The sequence below is a fragment of the Triturus cristatus genome, chromosome 5_2, assembly GCF_964204655.1.
Source record: "Triturus cristatus chromosome 5_2, aTriCri1.1, whole genome shotgun sequence".
NCBI classification, from domain to species: domain Eukaryota; kingdom Metazoa; phylum Chordata; class Amphibia; order Caudata; family Salamandridae; genus Triturus; species Triturus cristatus.
In genome coordinates, this window is record NC_140588.1 from 1,004,240,726 (window position 1) to 1,004,264,614 (window position 23,889).

Below are 23,889 nucleotides of genomic sequence, written 5' to 3' on the forward strand. Positions count from 1 at the left end.
TCTGTTGTGCATATGCTTGCACCAGCCTTATTTTGAAAATTAAGTTCACAAATAGGGTAGGAAAAGAATGGTGAATGCTTATAAATGTCACTGAAGTTTCAGCTTTGTTATTGTGCACTTTACTCACAATGTCAACACGCAGCTGCTCATTTGGAAACTCATGTATCCCCACCGCGACCCTAAAGTTAGTACTAGTGAAAGCCACCAATAAGCTTATTTAATTTGATATATTTAACTTAATAATTATTTTAATAATAAGTTAATAGTTCAAAGCTACTACTAGTGCTGGAGTAGTGGTTAGATCTCGGTATAGTAAAGTTCAGAAAAAAATTAAAAAGTTTATTCAACTTAAAAAAGAAGAAGCTATACTTGAGTGCAAAATATTAATACTAAACTATTTTATGTATTTATTTTAATTAAAGAATGATATGGAAATGTTACAGCCTTATTAACTTAATTTAAATTTAGAATTAAATAATTGTGAATGCATTAAATTAAATGTAAATATTTTTTTAACATTACACTATTTAAAAAAATCTCACCTAAACTAAACAAATGTGTTATGTATTAAAAAGTATTAAAAGTGATGCATAGAGTTAATTAAAAGTAATGTAATTATATTTTATTAAAACGAAAGGGTATTCAAAAAGGTAAATAAAAATAAAAATCTTTTTATTTGTAGAGATTGTAATATTCAATTACATTTATTTATATTTCAACTAGTTTAAATAATTTACTTTAATGTAACATTGTTTTCTATAGGGATTTATTTTAAGTCCCTACCTCCTTTTTTTTCTACAACAAGGAGTTGCAGTATCAGTGGTTCGCCATGGGTGGTGTTGGAGTTACTCTACCTCTGCCTTTTTCAGTCCTTTTTAGGTCGAGCCTAGAGGCAGCACGCCTGCACTGCTCTGAGAGGCATGCTGTAATGTCTCTGGGAAGTTAGAAGACACCCACCACACGCCCACCGCTTGTGATTGGTTACTTAGTCTGCCTTTCTAAATGCCATAGTTTTGGTTCGTGGATAGAGTAAATTTGTCCCGCCTTGTGGCTGTTTTGTTTCCGCCCTGGCGTTTGCCCCTGCTGCATGGATCCTTTCAATACGGGCCATATGTTTTGGTATAAATACTACTTTTTCTTTTGCCTTGGCTTGTTTTTTACTTTCCTGTTGTGTTTTACTTTGCTCCCACCCCCTCCCGTTGTCCGTGTCCACCATGCTCCTGCCACACTCCCTTGCTGTCCACATTCCGTTTGTTCCCTTCCCCCTCCTGTTGTCCATGTTCAATATGCTCCCCGTCCCCCTCCTATTGTCCATGTTCACCATGCTCCGACCCCTCCCATGTTGTCCGCATTCCCTTTGTTCCCGCCGCTCTCCCGTTGTCCGTGTTCAATATGCTCCCGCCCCCTCCCGTTGTCTGCATTCCCTTTGCTCTCGCCCCCCTCCCATTGCCTGTGATCAACATGCTCCCACCCCCAATGTCCGCATTCCCTTTGTTCCCACCCCACTCCCGTTGTCTGTGTTCACCATGCTCCCGCCCCCCTGCTCTTGTCCGCATTCCCTTTGTTCCCACCCCCTCACATTGTCCATGCTGTCTTTCTTCCCACCCCCCTCCCACCGTACTTTCGGTTGTACTTTTTCTGCGGGTCTCCCCGCTTTGTTCTCGATCATAGCCCACTGAGGGCCGGTCTCAAGCGGGTGGTCCACAGGTGACACGACCTGGTAGGAGGAGGCGCTGAGTCTGCGGCTCTCACCATCTTCCCTACACTTGCAGCTGCCCATGGGGTAACCCCAAACCATTGCATGCCACTGTTTAAATGCTGAACAGAGTCAGCAAAAAGCATTGGCAAAGTCAAAAGGCGAGATATGTCGGCTTTGCCAATGCTTGTTGGCTATAGTACCCATAGAAGTGCTGATTTTTTTTTATAGGAATGGGCTTACTCTTTTTTTTTATTTTGCACAACTCTCCATAAACCCCTGTTTACTACTTTCTTAACCCCTCATTAATCCTGCCTTTATTCCTCTCATTTTGTAGTATGTATTCCCCATTTTCCAGCCACACCCTTCGGTCCCTCCCATATTTCCTAGTAAAATGTATGCTTACGTGTGTGAAGATGTTGCAGTTGGGGTGTGTTAGAACTGGGGGACTGTAGTTGGCAGAGGTAGGTACCTTTGACCAAATAGGGACCCTTGCTTCTAGTCAGGGTAAGAGAGTACACTCCTAAAATAACCCCTGTTCACCCCCTTGGTAGCTTGGCACGAGCAGACAGGCTTATCTCAGAGGCAGTGTGTAAAGCATTTGTGAACACATACAGTAATACAGTGAAAACACTACAAATGGAGACCACACCAGCTTAGAAAAATAAGGAATCTTTACTAGACTTAACACAAGACCAAACGACAAAAATCCACAATACTGTAATCATAAATAGTCTCTAAAATGGTAGAGAATAGCTTAGTTCAATGTAGATGGTAAATGCAACACTTTACTCTCAAAGTACCTTGGATGCGTCACGCAATACAGGCAAAAGGGTCGCAGGGAAGGTGATGCGTCGGTTCCTTGCTTTGGTGGGAGGTGATGCGTCGGTTTATTACTGCAGCGCAGGGGAGGTGATGCGTCGGTTACTTACCGGAGAGGAGGTGATGCGTCAGTTTCTTACTGTGATCCGGGGCGATGTAACAAGATGGCGCCTCGATGCGATGTGATGATCTGGTGTGATGCGAGAAAATAGCGTATTGATGCGATGCGACAACGTTGGATGCGATGCGTGCACGCCTGACGGCCATGCGGCGAACTCAGTAACTTCAGAGCCGTGACAGGCCCTGAGACATGCTTCTCCGGTGATGCGCTGGCGACCTCTGCGGTGGTAACACGCTTCTCCGGCGAAGTAAAGCGCTTCGTCGATGATGCGACGGCGAACAGCTGCAGCGGCGGCACGCTTCTTCAGCGATGCGACAGCAACTGCTGCGGCGGCAACACGCTTCTCCTCATTGCGTCGCGCTTCCAGCTCCCAGCGACTCGCAGTTTTCTCAGAGGGCCCAAACAACAGTAGGCACCTCTCTGGAGGCAGAATTCCACAGCAAGGGAATTCAGGAGAGCTGGTGGTGAAGTCTTCTATCCCTGAGACTTCAGGCAGGAGGCAAGCTCAGTTCAAGCCCTTGGAGATTCTTCTTCAAGATTGCAAAAGTACACACAAAGTTCCTTTTCTCCTTTCCTTGGCAATAAAGTAACCACTGCAGGCCAACCCCAACAGCACAGCACAGGGGCAGTCTCCTCCTTCAGCTTTCTTGGTTCTTCTCCTTGGCAAAGGGTCTTCTTGATTCCCAGAAGTGATCTAAAGTCTTGGGGTTTGGGCCCCAGTATTTATATACCAAAATCCTTTGTCTCTGAAGGCAGAGAGTGTCTGTACCTAGTCCAAACCAGTTCTGTGCAGTCCTGGAGCACTTTGTTTACAGGACTCCTTCTTTCCTTTGACAGTTAGGCCAGGGACATCAGACGCACTACAGGAGGTGGAGCCAGCATTGTGGAAGGAAAGCACAGCCCTATTCAGACCCAGGTGCAGCTCCTCCCACCACTCTTCATGTAGATAGGTCTATTCAGCCCTGTGCTGACTCACCCTGTCTCCTGGAATCCGCCAGCCCCTGTCACTCACAAACCAGACATGGAATACACAACCTAGCAGAGGCGGCATAGACAGTTAGGCAATAAAATACCTACTTTCTAAAAGTGGTAGTTTCAAACACATAATGTTAGAACCAACTTCACTAAAAGATGTATTTTATCATTCTGAGTTCAGGCATACTAAACTCAAATTTCTACCATGTTCCCTGGCTCAGTTAAGATTATAAGATGTTATAATCAAACTGCCCATTCTGGCCTATGGGGACTGGTATAATAAAAGTGAGAGAGACCCCTTTGACCAACCAGGGGAATAGGGTACTACTGACTAGTAGAAATGAAATTCCCGTGGTACAACTTTATCTAACAATAAATATTGTTGGGAAACCAAATTATTATATCCAAATACACAGAATTAAGCCCATGTGCTAGGATATGACTAATTCATGCAAATCATGCCATTGTACAATTCAGTAAAAAACGAAATATTTTATTAAAATCCAGTTAAAAACAGACAAAGACAATTTATGATCCTGTCACAAATGTATCTAAGACAAACACATGTCATATATGCTAAAAACAAGTTCCTCTAAATTCTGGGGCACAACTTTTACCCCTTATTCAAGTGCAATTTTGGACCCTACAGAACACAATCGATACGTTAAACAACTAACAATACCACAAATTTATAACAGAGAGACAGAAACCGACAATATAATTTGTCATTGGGGTAACACATCCGTTAATAAATTTCAAAAGGCTTTTCATACACACAAACCGAAACTATAGTGTTTACAAGAAAAGCTGTTCCCACAGATTGTGTTATAGTGCTGCGTCGACGCGTTTCGATGGTTTGAATTAATTGTCCATCTTTTTCAAGACAAAATGTATTTCATCGTCTCTCTTTTTTATAGGCACTGGTTGGTTGCCGTTGTGAAAAACTCCTGTTGGCAAATATATCAATGTTTACAAGTTTGTATTGATATCAACAACTACTTTTTTACATTACACATTCATTGTGTGTTATTAAAAATCTTATGTTAAAACATATTAGTACATATACATATGACCATGTTCTAAATTAACTTCATCTTTGCGTTTGATAAATCCATATTAGCTAGGACAATGCCAAACGTATTACCATGGAGATGATATTTACATACATATCAACATTAGGCTTCTTATATCCTATCAAATGGGCTACTCATACTAGAATATCCTAAGTTATTCAACGTATTGGGTTAAATAAATACCTTATACCATAACTCCTTATCCTCGGATTCGTCTATTGATTAATTGTTTTCTATAAATTGTCGTACAGCCATCTGAAAATGTAATAATATAAATCAGGCTAATGCCTTATAATAAGATTCAAGCCATTTATTGTTTTGATGTTTATACCGATTATTTTGTTCTAAGAACCGCCTCATATCATAAAATAGGGTAAATCTACTGCCTTTAACACTTGAAAACCCCTTATACTAAAGGCAAGAGATATCCCTCCCTAATTTTAAGCACCCGGTCAACAGATTATCAAATTGTAGTATTGGTGCTGTGCAGAGTCGCATCTAATCACCTTTTTCAGCGCTGGAAATAGTGATCCAAGACACTTGTCCTTCGTCTTGTCGGTGTAAAGCAGATTATTTCTTGCTTATTAACCCGTCCTCAACTCGTCTTTAAATAATTTTTACCTAAAAATAAACCATTCAAGTAAAGCTAAGTATTGTTTTTTTGTCACTGCATATTATTCTCAAACATCCAAATTAAAACGCCTACCGTCTTGTTAGTAGGAGACCGCTTGGCATATTTATGTGGAGTTGCAGTGTAAAGCGGATCGTTGCCTAGTTACAGTGTTTTCTTCTATGGTTGGCCACAACAGTGCCTGTAAAATACACAGAAAACCGTAGAAGAGATAAGTTAGAATGCCGTAACCTACAGTTACTTTAGTAAACGGCAAAAGAAAGTTCTAACTACAATTTTAACCTAATAATACAGTAAAACATGACCCCTTAACCTCACCGTCTCGGTAGTCCTGTGGTGTTTCCAAAGGGTTCCTCTTGTCCTCGAAGCTAGCCGCATTAAGCGAATCCTTAACTAACCCTGTTTAAATACCCAAGGAAGCATGCTCCAATTGGTCCATTAAAGAATTACAAACAGGTGTGCTTTCGTGTTTCCCGCGTTTTAGCTTTAAGGAAAAGATGGGGTTTTTTTGTGTGAACGTTTGGATAATGTCAATGCTGCCTACGGTAACCCGGACGTACAAGTTCCGGAAGTAATGTATAACCAAACATCCGGTTCAGGACGGACCAGGTCGGCAGAAATGGACAACATGTGCATACTGCATGGAATAACCCGGATGTGCTTGTTATCACAATTTAATAAACTTGATGGATTCGCTGACTAAACACAGATAATACCGCTGTTAGTATTAATCCCATGTGGGCACATACACACACATTTAAAAATGCTATTTTATTCTATTGTGCACGATTATACCTACGCGTACTGCCTATGGTAACCCGGATGCGCTAGTTATCATGATCTCGTAACTTTATTGATCCAGTAGGCAAAAACAGACAAAGTCATTGTTGCTGCTAAAACCATACGAATGCCTACAACTACCATTGGTTACTATTTTATTGTGTTATACCGGTATTTACCAAATACAAATTTCTAGGGATATAAAGAGATTAGCCACCTTTGTAATAATAGTTTAGCCCGCTAAATAGTGTCTAAATTCAATATTGAGTTTATATATTGCAAAATGGTGCAAATTCTCATTAATTATTTCAATTGTGTTTCAGGATGAGGTATTATTATTTGCCCACAAACTAAAAATTTTATTTACTGTTTTTATTTGTATTTTCATTTATATTTTGTGGGTCTAAATTCAGAAAACTGTCCTACACATTACACTATATTTCATAAATTTGCTACCAGTTTCATCCAGTCCTCCCTAGTGTTCATGCCTTTGTCTATGGTATCTAAGTGACACATAAACCACTGTTCTCGCTTTTTTCTAATTGCATCAATATTACCACCTCTTCGATTTATAGTTATTTTCTCCAATATAAACCACTGAAACTCATTGTATTGATGGTTAGCTTTGGCATAGTGGTCTGTAAGGGGTGCATTTTCTTTCTTATTTTTTAATGCCGATCTATGTTCAAGTAATCTGATGCGTAGTTCCCTGCCAGTCTCACCCACGTAGCCCTTGCCACATGGGCAAATCAGCAGGTAAACTAAGTTTTTACTACGGCAGTTGTTTAGTGTTTTAGCAACCATAGTTTTACCATTGAAGTTCAGGCTTTTTTGTTTAATGCAATTAGGACAAATAGAACATGTACCACAGGCATAATTCCCTGTAGCTGCTTGGTTACACAGAGTGGTTTGAGTATTGCTCTCAATTGTTTTATAGGTTTTTACCAATGCATTTCTTATAGTTTTATTTCTCCGAAAAGAGAAAAGGGGTTTAGGCATAGGTGTCGATATTCCATCATTAAGAATTTTCCAATTACGGTTGACTATATTTTTTATTTTGTTACTCAAACCTGAATATTGGCTAACAAATACAATTTTATTCATATTTCTGTTGTTCTTCTCTTTATTACTGTTTAACAGACTCTCCCTGTCATAAAATCTTGCACGCTTTAAAGAGTGCTTGATTAATTTTCTGGGGTATCCTCTTTCCTTCAATTTGATTTCCATTCTTTCAGCATGGTAATAGAAATCAGTGAGGTTTGTACAATTACGGCGTAGCCTTAAAAACTCTCCGAATGGAATGTTATCTCTTTGTGACTTAGGGTGATTACTGTCGTATTTCAACAAGGTATTCTTGTCAGTGGGTTTTGAAAATAATTCCACCTCAAGATGTCCTTGTGTATCTTTTATTTTAATGTCCAAAAAATCAACACTTTTGTCACTAAAATTAGCCGTAAACCTCAGATTTTCATCTCCTTTATTGAGCCATTCTAGAAAATTCACGAGCTCATTTTCTGCACCGTTCCAGATAAAAATTATATCGTCTATAAAACGATGCCAGTGGAGGACATTTTCAAAAAAGGGTGCCATCTCATTGTAGATGTGTTTGCGCTCGAAATAGCTTACATAAAGACAGGCCAAACTGGGGGCACATGTGGCCCCCATGCTTGTCCCTTTAACTTGTTTGTATAGCTCATCTTTGAATAAAAAAATGTTGTTCTTCAGTACCAACTTGATACAATTTAAAATGAAATGGCATTGATCAACATTCAAATTCTCCTCCTCTAAAATAGATGCCATAACCCGTATCGTATCATCTTGGGGGATATTTGTGTATAATGCTTCAATATCAAGGGTGACAAGATACTGAGTCACCCTATTGAAGCTGAGTCCCTCAAAAATTGAAATTGTATGGGCTGTGTCTTTCAGGTACGATTCCTGTTTTTGGACAATCGGTCTTAAAAAGTAATCAGCATATTTACTTAGTGGCTCAAGTAATGAGCCCAAGCTACTCACAATCGGTCTCATTGGTGGGTTCGCTATATCTTTATGTATCTTTGGTAACCCATAAATTGCGGGAATTATTGGATTATTGTTGAAAAGAAACTTATATTCGTCATCACAGATCACTCCTTCTTCTCTACCCATATTGAGGAATTGAGAGATTTCTTTTTTTAGGCCCACAATTACAGAGAAAGGGACACGTATATAGTGGTCTACCACATTTAGCAGTGATCTCATTCTATTTTCATAATCAAGTGTGTCTAGGACCACCACCCCTCCACCCTTATCTGCAGGTTTGATGGTAATTTGGTTACAATCTTGTAATGATTTGAGTGCCTTTCTCTGATTGGGTAGAAGATTATTTGTTTGGTTATATGTTGTTCCTAAACTGGTTTTTATTTCTATTTCTACTATTTTTTCAAAGAGCTCGATATTTTTGTCCAGTTGGCTGAGATTAGGGGTGAAGGTAGATTTTGGTTTAAAACCTGTAGTATTATGGGTTGGTTCATAATTTCTGTCTTTGAAAAAGTTATTTAATCTAATTTTCCTAAAAAAACTTCTCATGTCCTTTTCTAATTCAAATTTATTGGGAGGAGCAGTGGGGGCAAAACTAAACCCTTTTTTCAGTACATCCTCTTCTTCATTTGTTAGTGTCTTGCTAGAAAGGTTGATGATAGGAAAAGCAGTTACCTCCAGTACCTCTGGTTCCTTGTTTTTAGATAATCCTGCGCTTGGTAGTTTTGAGGTGGATGGTTCCTCATTTGTTCTTCTCTCCCATAGTTCCGATAGTTCCTCTGTCCTCGATTCGGGCGTCCCCCTAAAAAAGGCTCACGTTCATAATTAACACCTGGTCTACCTTGCTGCTCATTTGTATGTTCTTCCTCACTACCAGATCCCGATGGTTCAGAGAAGGTAATTCTCTTGCTGCCCCCTCTTGAGTACACCGGTTTTTGGTACTGTGGTTTTTCCCACCTCTGTTCTCTTTGGGTGTTATAGTATTCTTTGTTAAGAAACGGATATACCAATTCAGCACTGAATTTATCAATGTCTTTCCTGAGTTTGGTAGTTTTTTTATTTATAAGATATTCCCTATACCCATTAGTTTCCGATTCTAACTCTTCTAATTTCTTTTTTGCATCATCCAAAGCTGTATTTTGTTTAAGTGATGTTTCTAATTCTTCAATTTGTTTTCGCTCAATAATCATTACTTCTTGCGCAGTTTCTATTATAAGGATGAGCCAATCCCTACTGCAGCGATTGGCTATATGTGTCCATACCTCAAGGAATTTTTGATTATCAATAAAAAGTCCAGGTTCATTTCTAATGCGTAACCCTATAGGTATTACCCCAGCTTTTAGGTATTCAATTAGGAATTCAGCGTGAAGTTCGGTCCTAATTAATTTCTTCTTTAAATTGAGAATTTTCATAATTTGCTCATGACTACTATTATTGATCGTACTCTTAGTGCCACCTCGTGGGTTTTGGTTTATCAACCTATTGAATTGGTCCTCGGTGAAACCGAATGTTTTAAACTTATCCATATTGTCCACCGGGCTAACTGTTTGAATGTTGGTTGTGAACCAACTACAAAAATCCTCCTCTCCAGTCCACAGGGACTGTACTGAAAATGTTATAATAAAAGTGAGAGAGACCCCTTTGACCAACCAGGGGAATAGGGTACTACTGACTAGTAGAAATGAAATTCCCGTGGTACAACTTTATCTAACAATAAATATTGTTGGGAAACCAAATTATTATATCCAAATACACAGAATTAAGCCCATGTGCTAGGATATGACTAATTCATGCAAATCATGCCATTGTACAATTCAGTAAAAAACGAAATATTTTATTAAAATCCAGTTAAAAACAGACAAAGACAATTTATGATCCTGTCACAAATGTATCTAAGACAAACACATGTCATATATGCTAAAAACAAGTTCCTCTAAATTCTGGGGCACAACTTTTACCCCTTATTCAAGTGCAATTTTGGACCCTACAGAACACAATCGATACGTTAAACAACTAACAATACCACAAATTTATAACAGAGAGACAGAAACCGACAATATAATTTGTCATTGGGGTAACACATCCGTTAATAAATTTCAAAAGGCTTTTCATACACACAAACCGAAACTATAGTGTTTACAAGAAAAGCTGTTCCCACAGATTGTGTTATAGTGCTGCGTCGACGCGTTTCGATGGTTTGAATTAATTGTCCATCTTTTTCAAGACAAAATGTATTTCATCGTCTCTCTTTTTTATAGGCACTGGTTGGTTGCCGTTGTGAAAAACTCCTGTTGGCAAATATATCAATGTTTACAAGTTTGTATTGATATCAACAACTACTTTTTTACATTACACATTCATTGTGTGTTATTAAAAATCTTATGTTAAAACATATTAGTACATATACATATGACCATGTTCTAAATTAACTTCATCTTTGCGTTTGATAAATCCATATTAGCTAGGACAATGCCAAACGTATTACCATGGAGATGATATTTACATACATATCAACATTAGGCTTCTTATATCCTATCAAATGGGCTACTCATACTAGAATATCCTAAGTTATTCAACGTATTGGGTTAAATAAATACCTTATACCATAACTCCTTATCCTCGGATTCGTCTATTGATTAATTGTTTTCTATAAATTGTCGTACAGCCATCTGAAAATGTAATAATATAAATAAGGCTAATGCCTTATAATAAGATTCAAGCCATTTATTGTTTTGATGTTTATACCGATTATTTTGTTCTAAGAACCGCCTCATATCATAAAATAGGGTAAATCTACTGCCTTTAACACTTGAAAACCCCTTATACTAAAGGCAAGAGATATCCCTCCCTAATTTTAAGCACCCGGTCAACAGATTATCAAATTGTAGTATTGGTGCTGTGCAGAGTCGCATCTAATCACCTTTTTCAGCGCTGGAAATAGTGATCCAAGACACTTGTCCTTCGTCTTGTCGGTGTAAAACAGATTATTTCTTGCTTATTAACCCGTCCTCAACTCGTCTTTAAATAATTTTTACCTAAAAATAAACCATTCAAGTATGGGGACTGGTAGCCTTGCAATAGTGAAAAACAAAAATGGCTGTAATTTACTATTAGGACATGCCACACACACTAGGGTATGTCCGACCACCTACTTACAATGCACCCTGCCCCTGGGCCTACCTTAGGAGTGTCTGATATGAAGAAAAGGGAAGGTTGAGGGACTGGCAAGTTGGTGCACTTGCCAAGTCGACATGGCAGTCACAGACTGCAAACAGGCTCTGCAATGGCAGGCCTGAGACACACTTTAAAAGCTGCTTCTGTGGGTGGCACAACCAGTGCTGCAATCCCACCCGCAGCATTTGATTTACATGCCCTGGGCACACATTGTGCACTGTACTAGGGTCTGACAAGTAAATCAAATAAATCAATCATGGAGTCACTAATCCAATACAACACTTTACAATAGGGAGCACTTGCACTGTGGCACTGACCAGCAGGGGCACAGTGCCCAAAGCATCTAGACCAGCAAAACATATAGCAAAAACATAAAAGGGAACAGCAAAAAATGGAAGGGAGACCCACGCCAATGGTGCCAGGTCTAACAGGGTGGACATCTCTGTACGGAAAAAGATAGGAGAGACAGGAGAAGACAGAACCACCATACGCAGGTTTGTAAATAGCATTTTGTAGTACTACTAAACATACAACAAAATGCCGTTTGTGACTCGGCCCCAGATCTTAAAATACCCTCCTGGGGCCACTGGCAAACCCCCACTGAGAAGAGGGGATTGTGGGATAGAGTCTCTTCAGGGCATTTTCTAGTTTCAGAGGGACAGGAGTAACCGTTTTATTTGGTTTCATGAAGCAGCAAAACACCACTGATCTCAGCACAGGAGATTTGTTTGAAGTGGAGTTGGGAAATCAAGAGGCCGTTACCGGCAGATAATGGCCCCGGCAGACTTCTGGATCCTGTGGCTGAAGGTCGAGAGTGCAAGGTGAAGCTTCACAGCCCTGAGAGTGGCTGCCATCCTGGTGCACGCCTCAGAAGTAAGGAGGTTAAACCATCTTGCAATACTGGAATGTTGTTGGGGTAACAATCCTATCGCAAGAGAATGGTAGCAACGTGAACAAACAGAATAAGAGCGATTTTTGTTCACGTCATGTGTAGTTGCGTACTATGGTCCAGATTTATTAAAGGATTGTGTTGTCCTTGTGTCACACGGCAACACAATCCTTGAGTCAAATATACTAAGCAATGAAAGGTCATCTTGCGTAGCCCTGCATGGCTTGGTAAATTCAGAGTAATGCAAGCCGGTGCAAGTTGCTTCCTTGAGTTACTCTGTTCCGGGAAGGCATTACATGGGTGGAGCATGGGTCTTGCCATGCATCCACCCATGTCTTTTGGCGCAGTCGAGATACTTTCTCATTTTTTCTCACATTTTCTTCACATTAATTTTTTGCACTGTAGTAATTTTTTGGTGCTGGTTGAGTGACTCTAATATATGGCTGGTTTTCTCACTTTTTGGGAATTATTAAGTATTACGTTGTATGGCACTGGGGATATAATGATAGTTCATGATAAGAACTACTAATGTAGGAGTAATAGATTTATACATTACCCTACTAGCAATCCCATGTAATTATATTGTTCAGAGAAGTGCCTTTTTTGTTGCCAGGTCTTTGTTGTTGTATTACAGATTGAGTGGAGAGTGGCCTGGCATACATTTTCCCTCTTCAACTCCTTGTTGAATAAAAGCAGTCCCAGATGTACCAAGACTGGTAAACATGGGAATGTTTCAAAATGCTACGTCTTCTGAGGGGAGCGTAACATGCAGAAATATCTTTATTTCTCCTTCTTGTTTCCTTTTTCGAAGTGTGTGGCATTCTGCAGCACACATAGAAAGAGAGAAAAGCCTCAAAAGATTGTTTCTGTGCAGGAGGTGTTCTGCAGGCACCCCTGCATCATGATGCAAGGGTGCCTGAGTTGGCGTTAGGCGGTAGATTGTGCACCAGCGCAGGCAGAGAGCAGGAATGCCCCTTATATTGGTGGATATGGCGCATTTCTGCCCTCGCTCTTTCATGCAGCGCAGTGCAGCAAGCTGTCTTGTTATGTTGCGTTGTGTGAAATAATGATAAATCTGACCCCACATCTTTCGTGCAAAATGCGTACTGGTGTCTAAAATGGATGGGAGGCTGCGTTGTGTGCTAAAATTGTGCAAAATGTTTGACTGGTATTTAACATAATTTCTGCAATTAAAATTATGCAATCTTCACACAGGGTTATATTACATTAGGGGGTGCCTTGTAAAGGTATGCATACAGAGCGCTTAATTTGTGCTGCTGCGTACATGTGGTCCGCCCGGGCACTCATTTCTGCGGACCAGGACCTACATATCATCATCACACTTTAACCCAGAGCGAGAGAGGGAAATGCAGCAAAGGTTCAAAGAAGGGCGAGGAAGATAAGAAATCAGTGACAAAGGAAGAGAGTTCGGATGAAAACAACCTGCAAGAATGAGACAGACAGGAAAGCTCCTGGAAGACAGAGGCGTGAGGTGTAAGGAAGACAGGCAGCCTTGGTATTTGCCAACACCAGGAGTGGCAGTGCCAGGTGCAGGCAGCTATGTCTCTGCACTTCTATTCGTGCAGAGTTAGTACTGCACCTGCACATGTATACTAGCCCCAGATCTGGTGCTTTACGTTCCCACTGCGTCCCCCATGTTTCTTTATTGAATATGACTCATTATAGGGTACGTAAGTCTTTGTTCCCTAAAAATGTCCCCCTAAAAAGTGTTCTCCATGGGGAGCGCGCGGTGCGGCGTAACAAGATGGCCGCCGCCTGAAGAGCTCCGCTCGGTCGAGCCGGCTCTTTACGAAGGACTTTCGTTTCTGCAGCGCAACGTCGATGAAAAAGATGGTTTTCGACGTCGGAAGTGGCAAGGTCTGACCTGGCAAGTTTTTAGACCAAAATGTGGTCGTTTGGTCATTTTCTTTGAGGATGTGTGTTCCCCTCAGGGAAGGGGCCGCCATTTTGCCTTCCTTGCAGCGTTTTTTTTTCCACTTTGCTGCTGTTATGTTTTTTCTCTGGCCCACTCCCTCCTGCAACTAACCATTATTAAAGAGAGGGAGGTCTTTTCTTTTCTCTCATGACACGTTATGCTGCTTTTGGACTCCCTCAGTGCCTTTAACGGAAGTTCTTTTTTGGTATCTTATTCGCAAACAATTGCTGTAATGAACTATTGCTTGCGCTCACCAGGTGACATCCCCAGTGTGCGACAAAATATAACTTTATTTCCTAGTACATGGCTATTCTGGCGTTGCTGGTGTCGATGACTCCTTCGTTTTGCTATCATTGATAACCTGCTGTTTCCCTGAGGCACGTCCCCAACGCCCTATATTTCAACGCTATCCAACGCTGTGCTGTGTTGAGATTTGTCGCTCTTTGGAGCCATACTTTCCTTTAATATTGTTGCATCATCACCATCGCTGTTCTGCCTGCTGTTGTTGTCTGCCATCTTCTGTCATTGTCTGCGGTGACATCCTCAATATGGATACTGCGCATTCCAGTAAATCTCATGTAGGTCCCTCAGGGGGTCGTAAAGATTCTAATGCTTCAGTCAAACGCACCAAAAAAGACCCGCCCTCCCCAAATAAATCTCCGCTGCCTCTTACTCTTGAGGACATCATGGAGGAACTGCGACTTAACCGTCCCTTTATGACAGACACTGTTACTACACTTCAGAGGCTGGATGACAAATGGTCTAGCCTAGATACGAGACTTTCAGACGTAGAGCAGAGGATCAGCGATGCTCAAGATGTGGTCGCCAGAGTTGACACACTCACCAAGGAAGTCAGCCAGCTTAAAAGGGTTGCGGAAGATTTAGAAAATCGCAATAGGCACAATAATCTCTGCATTTATGGTATTCCGGAGGGTTCTGAAGGGTTGGACATGATCCAATTCTTGAAATCTCAAGTTCTTCAAATTGTTGGTCTCCCAAAATCTTCAGACTTCAACATACAACGTGCCCATCGTCTGGGCCCAAGGAACTCATCTCCTACATCTAAACCTCGGGGAATCATTGCCTATTTCCTTCTATACTCAGACCTCATGTCGATTCACCAAGCTGCTAAGCAGCATAAACAAATGATTTGGTCCGGCCATAAAGTTTTTTTCACTCAGGATGTCTCTAAACCTACTGCCTCTCGTCGGAAGGAATTTTTGGACCTTCGGCCTGCTCTGAGATCCATGAATGCACGCTATGGTTTAATCCATCCTTGTTTTATCAAAGTGACTTATAAAGATAGAACTTTTAGTTTTGACGATCCTGCAGACTTCAAGAAGTTCATTCATACCCACAAAGGAGAACTCATGGAATTGAGCAAACCCTAACTGTTTTGTTAATGTCTGAATTTTATGTCTTATTCTAATCCTATTTTAAACATAGTCTTGCTCTTATGCTTCCTTTGTTCATTCCTTCTTTGTCTTGCAGGTCCTTCCCTTCCGGTGTTGTGGTCACGGTTATCCTTCATACCGCCCTGTTGTTTACATTGTGCGTTTCCTCCCGCTGCTGTTTTCTTTTCCCTAGATGTTTGGTAAGTTCTTTCATTTGTCCTATTTGGTTGCCTTTTGCCTTGTATTTCACTTCATTGTCTGTCTTCTCCTTTATATGGTATCCTGCTCTTTACTACTGTCTCTTCCTGGTCCGGCTGTCTTGTTCTTCGCTGCCCCCCTCCCACATTAATGTTTTTTGTCTTGTTGTTCTTTGTGGCTAAAGCTCTTTGGCTTTTTGCCATCCTTCTTTCGGTACTTTCTGGGGGATTTTGTTCCCCCTTATCCTCCTTTATATTCTTTCCTCTTCCCTCTCCCTTTCCTCTCCTTTTTTCTACCTTCAGTCTCCCCTTCCTTTCCTTTTTTTCCCTTTATTCTCTATTTTTTTGGCAACATTTACAATACCTACCCCACTCTATATTTTTTTCTCTCCTATTGATGCCTATGGTATTCCATTCTTTACTTTTTCTATTCCTGTCACCATTTCTGTGGTGGACACAGACTTTAGCTGCCTCGCTTTTGGTTCTTCTCTGTTATTTCTATCTAACCAGCATCTTTTTTCATTTTTTCTCTCTTTTTCCACTCTTTTTTAAAGTCTCTACCTTTTGTTGCTTATCCTTATTTTACTTCCAGAAATGAACGGTCTTCGTGTTATTTCTTAGAATGTTAAGGGTATTCGAAATCCTGTCAAAAAACAGCGTGTTTTATCTCATTTAGCAAGATTGAAATGTCATGTTGCATTGTTACAAGAAACTCATCTTAATTCACAAGATTTGTCTTCAATACGTAAGCAATGGGTTGGGGAGGCCTTCTGTTCTCCGGCAGTGAATAACAAAAATGGTGTTCTTATTTTGTTCCATAAATCGTTGTCTGTTCAGATACATAATGAGCTCCATGATGACTGTGGTAGATGGTTGTTTTTAGATGTTACTGTTAATAATACAAAATTTTCCTTTTGTAATGTTTACGGCCCTAATGGTGTAGATTTAACCTTTTGGAATGATTTTTCCATGCTTCTTTCTTCTCAAGCGACTGATGAATTAATTGTGGGTGGAGACTGTAACCAACTTATGGATCCCTTTCTAGATCGTAAGTCACTCACCAGATACGTACCTAATAGGATGCAAAAGTCCTTTTTTAAGGTAATCTCTTCCAGAGGTCTTGTAGATTCATGGAGACTCTCTCACCCTGATATTTTAGAATTTTCCTTTTTCTCTCCAGTTCATGCATCACACTCCCGCATTGACTATATTTTTCTTACCCAACATGCCCTTCAATTTATGACTAATTCAGAAATAGGTTCTATTCTTATATCTGATCATGCCCCTGTTATAATTGACATGGATGTTCCCTCACCTACTCCCACCTCTCGGCGCTGGCGCTTTAATAACTCGCTCCTCCTAGACCCACAGTTTACTGAACAATTTAAGCTCTTTGCTGTGGATTTCTTCACAAATAATCTCCATTCTACTTCTAAATTTCATTTTATTTGGGATGCTTTTAAGGCTGCTGCCAGAGGATTTATTATTGACTTTGTATCCCGAAAAAAAAAAAAAATCCCTTTCAATGTCAACTCAAATTCTTAAACAAATTAAAGACCTGGAGCATCTTTACTTTACCAACAATTCCTCAGAAGCACTTTCCTCTCTCATTAAAGCTAAAATACAATATAACAAGCATTCCTGGGATTCCGCATGTAATAACCTTCTTAATTTCCATGCCAAGATGTACGGGGGCCGCAATAAAGCTGGCAAATCTCTTGCTAACTATCTCAAAATTAAGAAACAAAAGTCCAAAATAATCACTATTAATGATTCACATGGGAATCATCAGTACACTGATGATAAAATTCTTGATTGTTTTGTTCAATACTACTCCTCACTTTATACTCCAGAATCCGTTCCCTCCCAGGCCTAAATTGACTCTTTCTTTCAGTCTATTCCCAAGTCCTCTGATAGTTTCATTGATCTTTCCTCTCTCGATGTCCCCCTCTTAGACAAAGAAGTACTCAATGCCATTACTCTTCTCCCCAAAGACAAAACGCCTGGTCCTGATGGGTTTACGGTTCGTTTTTATTTGCACTTTAAGGATAACCTTTTACCACATTTACTATGTTCGATCACCTATTTTCTTGCCCAAGGAGAATCTCAAGGTTCCTTTACACAGGCAATGTTATGTTTGATTCCTAAAAAAGATAAAGATCCTTCCCTTTGTAAAAATTATCGACCTATTTCTTTAATTAACACTGACTGTAAAATTTATGCTAAAATTTTGGCCTCTCGTATTAATAAATTCATTCCCAACCTTACTACATTTATCAATCCGGGTTTGTCAAAGGCAGGTCCATTACTGACAATTCGAGAACTTTCCTCAACATTATTCACCTTGCCTCAAAGATGGACTCCCCAGTTACTGCTATTACATTGGACGCTGAGAAAGCATTCGATAGAGTCAGCTGGGACCTTATGTTTGGCGCATTGAGGTGGCATGGCTTTAGCCCTTCCTTCATTCGATACGTTCAATTATTATACTCTGCACCCTCTACTTCTATCTGGGTTAATGGTTCTCAATCTCATTATTTCTCCCTGCAGAGAGGCACCAGACAAGGCTGTCCTCTCTCCCCTCTTCTTTTTATTCTTGCGTTAGAACCCTTTTTAGAAAAAATTCGACGTTCACCATCATATACTGGCTTCACATTTCAGCACAATGATATTAAGTTTACTGCTTATGCAGACGACATTTTACTTTATAGCTCTAATCCGACCACTTCTTTACCTTCACTCTTTTCATTGTTGCAAGAATACTCCCTGGTTTCTGGTTAGGTTATAAGCTTAATATAGACAAATCTGAGGTTTTACCCCTTAACAAATTTTGCCTTCCTCACATGTTTCAAGATTCTGGCTTTGAATGGAATTCTGGTAATATTAAATGCCTAGGTATTCTCTATGCTAACACCATTAGAGAAACCATCAAACTTAACCAGAAAGATGTTGTTAAGAAGCTCTCTTCCCTCATAGACAACTGGTCTCCCCTTTTCTTATCCTGGTGGGGGAGGCTTGCCACTATTAAAATGATACTTCTTCCCGTTGTCAATTTTTATCTTTCTATGCTTCCAATCTCCCTTCCAATATATTTTTTTAAATCAATAAACCATATCTTTACCTCATTCCTATGGAATAAACGCAAAGCTAGGATTTCTATTTCTCGTCTTCAACAACCCAAAGATTTAGGAGGAGTCAATTTTCCCAACCTCACTCGCTTTCATTCTGCCTTCACTTTAAAACAAATTTGGCCCTTTTTATCTGATTCATCTGAACCTCCTCTAACTGCCTGGAGCTCCATAGAACTTGCGCAACTTTCTCCTTTCTCCTTCATTACGGCTACTCGCTTATCTCAGCCTCCGCAGCGCTTTCTTACCCCTATCTTTAAACATTCTAAAGCACTTGCCCTCTCATTGTTTCGTTCCTCCCTTTCGCAGTCAGAATTTCTTTCCTCAACTCCAATTTGGTATAACAAATCCTTAAAGATAAATAACAGAGCACTTTTTTGGAAGGAATGGATTGATAAAGGTATTATTACTTTTAATCATTTACTTGCTAATAATTCCCTACAAGATTACTCTGACATTTGTGCCTCCTTTCGCCTTTCCAATACATACTCCTCTCAATATCCCTTGCTTCAAAACTCCTTAGCCTTCATTATCTCTCAAGTTGCCTCTCTGCCCAATACTGACACAACTCCTTCCCCACCATTGCCAGATTTCTCTATTCCTCTCAAAGCTGCGGCTATTTATAAATTACTTCCCTGCTCCCTTGTTGAAAGAACGAAATCTAAACTTGAACTCTCCTGGGAAAAGGTTCTGGCTCAAGAGTTTCCACTTCAGGTTTGGAATTCCCTATGGTCTAAGATACATGCTGTTTCCCGCTCTGCTAGCACTACACAGACTTTGTTCTTTTTTTACAATAGACTTTTTTTTACCCCGTCAGATTTGCATAATTTCAAATTGTCTGACTCCAAAAAGTGTTGGTCTTGTTCTCATACTAATAGTGATTTTTTTCATATGTTCTTTCACTGCCTGTTAGTTAAATCTTTTTGGTCTTGTATTTGGTTAAAATTAAATGAAATACTAGCTACTGACCACTCCTTTCAGATTGTCCATATCTTTCTGGGTGGTGCCTCACCTATATGGAATGTTCATTGTAATGCACGCAAATTTATAGATTTATATATAGCCATTTCTTTACAGATAATTACCACCAATTGGAAAGACACTTCAAAGATTTCCTATAACGCCTGGTGGAATTTACTGTGTCATCATCATAGGCTTGACCGTGCTTTTGCCACCACTGTACCTCTTTTGATCAAAAAGGATTTGTTATGGTTGCCATTAACCAATTTTTTTTCTCTAATTGCCCCTTGATTACCTTGTTTTTGTACCCTTTTTTATTTCTAGTCGTTCCTTAGCTTTTCTTACATATATATAGTTACTTGCTTATGTTATCTATAGGATATTCTACTCTGTATATTAATATTTTATTTTTCCCCCTCCCTTTCTTACCCTCTCTTTCCTCGTCTTCCTTTTGCCCCTCTTGTATTTTAAACATAATACCTTTCCAAAAAAGCTTTTTTCCTAAGTATATCCCATATGGTGCTCTTTAAATCTTGAAAGAAACAATTTTTTTTTTTTACTGTTTTATCCCATTGCCTAATGATTCTATATTGTATTGATGTTTTACTTGGTTTATTATATTCAATAAAGCTTTCTAAACTTAAAAATAAAAGTGTTCTCCATGAATTTGCGACTCTTTACCTTTGTAAGTTAAGTTACAATTCCTGAGTTCGCTAACAAACCTGCAGAAAAGCAGGCAAAGCGGCGTCTGGGGAGCATTCCTGTGCGCTGCGAGGCATGGCACTGAACATTGAAGTGCTTTTAATGGCCGTCTGGCGCAGCCAACCTACTGACCTATTTTCACGCCAGAGCATTGATTGTTCATCCTACCTGGGGCTGGCAGACACCTCCCGCTGCCAGGCTGCAGCCCGGCAGGGAGTCTGTCGGATCTGAACAGAGGACATGCAGAAAATACAAGGCCATTCCTTACACTCATTCAGAAACTGAAAATAGGGAGAATGGCTGCGCCGGGATTCGGCGTTAATGGACTGACAGCCTTAATTGGGCCTTGTGAGCTCCGGGGCCATAGGGATGCGAAGCAGCAGACCGTGGCGCTCCTGTCAGCTGCAGTCACCGTGTCTCAGGCTGGACACACGCAGCGGCTGCCACGCGGCAGCTGATGTCTCCTGGATAATGTCATATTCATGAATTTTGGGACAGGGGGAGAGAATGTGAGGAAAGCCTCGATCTGACAGCCCTAGAGGCTGAAGACGTTCATTTAGAAATGTGTGTGCAAAGGCCAGGGGGAGGGGCAGCTCACCAGAGTGAGGGGAAGACACTGGGCTCACAGCAGCAGACACTCCTTCACAAGCCTCTCACATAATACCCTACAGTAGCGAAAACATTACACACACCTAATACCGACGCACATAGGGCCCGATTCACAGAACTAACTTAAGACAAAATCCTAAACTTACTACCATTTTCGTATTCACAGAAGGCACTTACTCATTTTGGTATTCACAGAAGACACTTACTCACTTCGGTATTCACAGAAGTTAGGAGTCCTAACTTTAGGACTCCTAAATGCCTTCTGTGAATACCGAAAGTCTTAAAATTAGGATTTTTCTCAGTTTAGGAGTCCTAAAGTTAGGACTCCTAACTTTACTACCACTAAACTGAGAAAAATCCTAATTTTAAGGCTTTCGGTATTCACAGAATGCATTTAGGAGTCCTAAAGTTAGGAGTCCTAACTTGACTACTACTACTAAATTGAGAAAAATCCTAATTTTAAGACTTTCGGTATTCAGAGAAGGCATTTAGGAGTCCTAAAGTTAGGAGTCCTAACTATACTACTACTAAACTGAGAAAAATCCTAATTTTAAGGCTTTCGGTATTCACAGAAGGCATTTAGGAGTCCTAAAGTTAGGACTCCTAACTTCTGTGAATACCGAAATGAGTAAGTGCCTTCTGTGTGAATACCAAAATGGTAGTAAGTTTAGGATTTTGTCTCAAGTTAGTTCTGTGAATCGGGCCCAATGATTCCATAGTTGGGAATCATTGAGCTCACAAAAGTGATGCGTTAGCAAAACACAGCTCACACTACCCCACAAAAGAACGCCTTAGACAGACAGATATATATATATATATATATATATATTTACAAGAGACCAGGGTCAGAGCTTTAAACAGTCCAGCACCAGACGTCACTATTTAGTATGTCTATTAAATTGGCACTAAGCCTAGGTGCAGCAGGTCTGGGATTTGACCCACATACATCCCAAGTTGGTGGTTAGAAACCACCGTTATCCAAAACTACAGATTAACCCTGCACCCGAGAAACGTGTGGTCTATTTATATAACTGCCATAGTACAACTTATTCAGATAAATGAAGAAATATATCACAAACAGAATAACTTCCCAGACAAAAATATAAAACTGAATTTTATTATTAAGCGGAGCAGAGCATGCTATCCCCTCCACTGAGCCTTATTAGGCTTCGAGAACCCCATCCACCAGGGACAAATGCTATAAAAAGGGGAGGGGCCATGTGTCCCTCCTCCCGAGTCATCTTGGGCCCAGGGAACGCCATACCCAGCGACTGCATTGCATAATTAAAGGGAGGGGGCCCCCCTCCCTGAGCCTTCTTGGGACCCCATCCCCCGGAACCAGAAGTGGGTGCCCTGGTGCCCACCCAGGGCACCCACAAACAACAAGTTGGAGGCCACAGGGGGACCCCAGGGCCCCCCGCAGCCCAAATCAGCTCCTCGCATAGTGCAGGAGCCGGCATTGATCTCGCATGCAGATAGCAGCTATTTATGCTTGTTCTCTGCGGGCGGGAGCAGCATCTGTATCCCTGCCCACAGCCTTCTGGCGGGAACATGTTTAAATCTCACATTGGCTGGGAGCTGACATGCCTTCCCTACAGGCACTGCTGCAGGTACTCAAGGAGGCATGTTTACTCCCACTTGGTGGGAGATTTAAAAATACTCTTGCCGGGCAAGAGCAAATATATGTTTCCCTGCCCACTCTTGTGCGGATAGAGAACCTACACTGTCCCAAGGGTGGGCTCCTCGGGACAGAGTAATTGTATGGGTATGTGGTTCTGTACTTTTTAAGACTCAGGGAGGGGGCCGCATGGCTCCCCTCCCTTTTTATGGTTTTGGCCATTGGGGATGGGTTCCTTGGGGCCTAACAAGCCATGGGGAGGGTGAGCGTGCACCCCCTCCGTCTAAATATGTTATTGGTTTCTTGGGGATGGGTCCCTAGTGCTGCCATCAGCTTGGCGAGGGAGAACACACATACCCTCCCCTTAATTAAGATACTAGGCACCAGGGGATGGGTTCCTTGGGGCCCAAACTGGACTCAGGGAGGAAGCCCTACTCACGCCCCGCCACCCAAATATTTATTTAAAAAAATGTCAGGCACCCATTTTCTCTTTTTTTTCTTTTGCCAGGATTGTGGCAAAAAATCTCAAATCTTTTTTAATTTTGGCCCGTACTGGTCCTCTGGGTCCCCCTGCAGGTCCTGGGGGGGTGGGGGATAGGAGGGGGCAGGGCATTCCTACCCTTGCCCCCTTATATTATAATTTAAAAAAAAAAAAATTTCAGGACAAAGTCCAAGTGTCCTGTAATGGCTGCCAGCAACATTTTTCTTATGTTGCTGCAGAGCCAATCAGAGCGTTCGCTCCTGCTGTAGTCTGACTCCCAAAAGAGTGGATTGGGCCATGGGAAAAAAATCTCCCTGGGCCAATCAGTAGGCTCTATTTTTTAAAACTGGGTTCCAGGAAATTTGCATTTTGGGACCCCTCTTTTTTCTAAGCTCACGCTTGACGGATCACCCCAAAACTTTCCAGGAACGAACTGGAATAGCAGAACTTTTTTGGGAAAGTTTTGGTAAGATTCATCAAACAGCACCAAAGTTATTAGCAAACCAAAAAGTTCTCTGTCTATGTAAAAGCAGACTTAACTGTAACTACCCAATGGCGACCACCACTGGATAATTATAGTTAAGTGAGCATTTCCACAGGAAATTCCTTTTTTGTTTGTGTAGGAGGCTTGCTTATTATATGTTTCACACTTATTTTTATTTAGTGGTCATAGTCAACCATAGA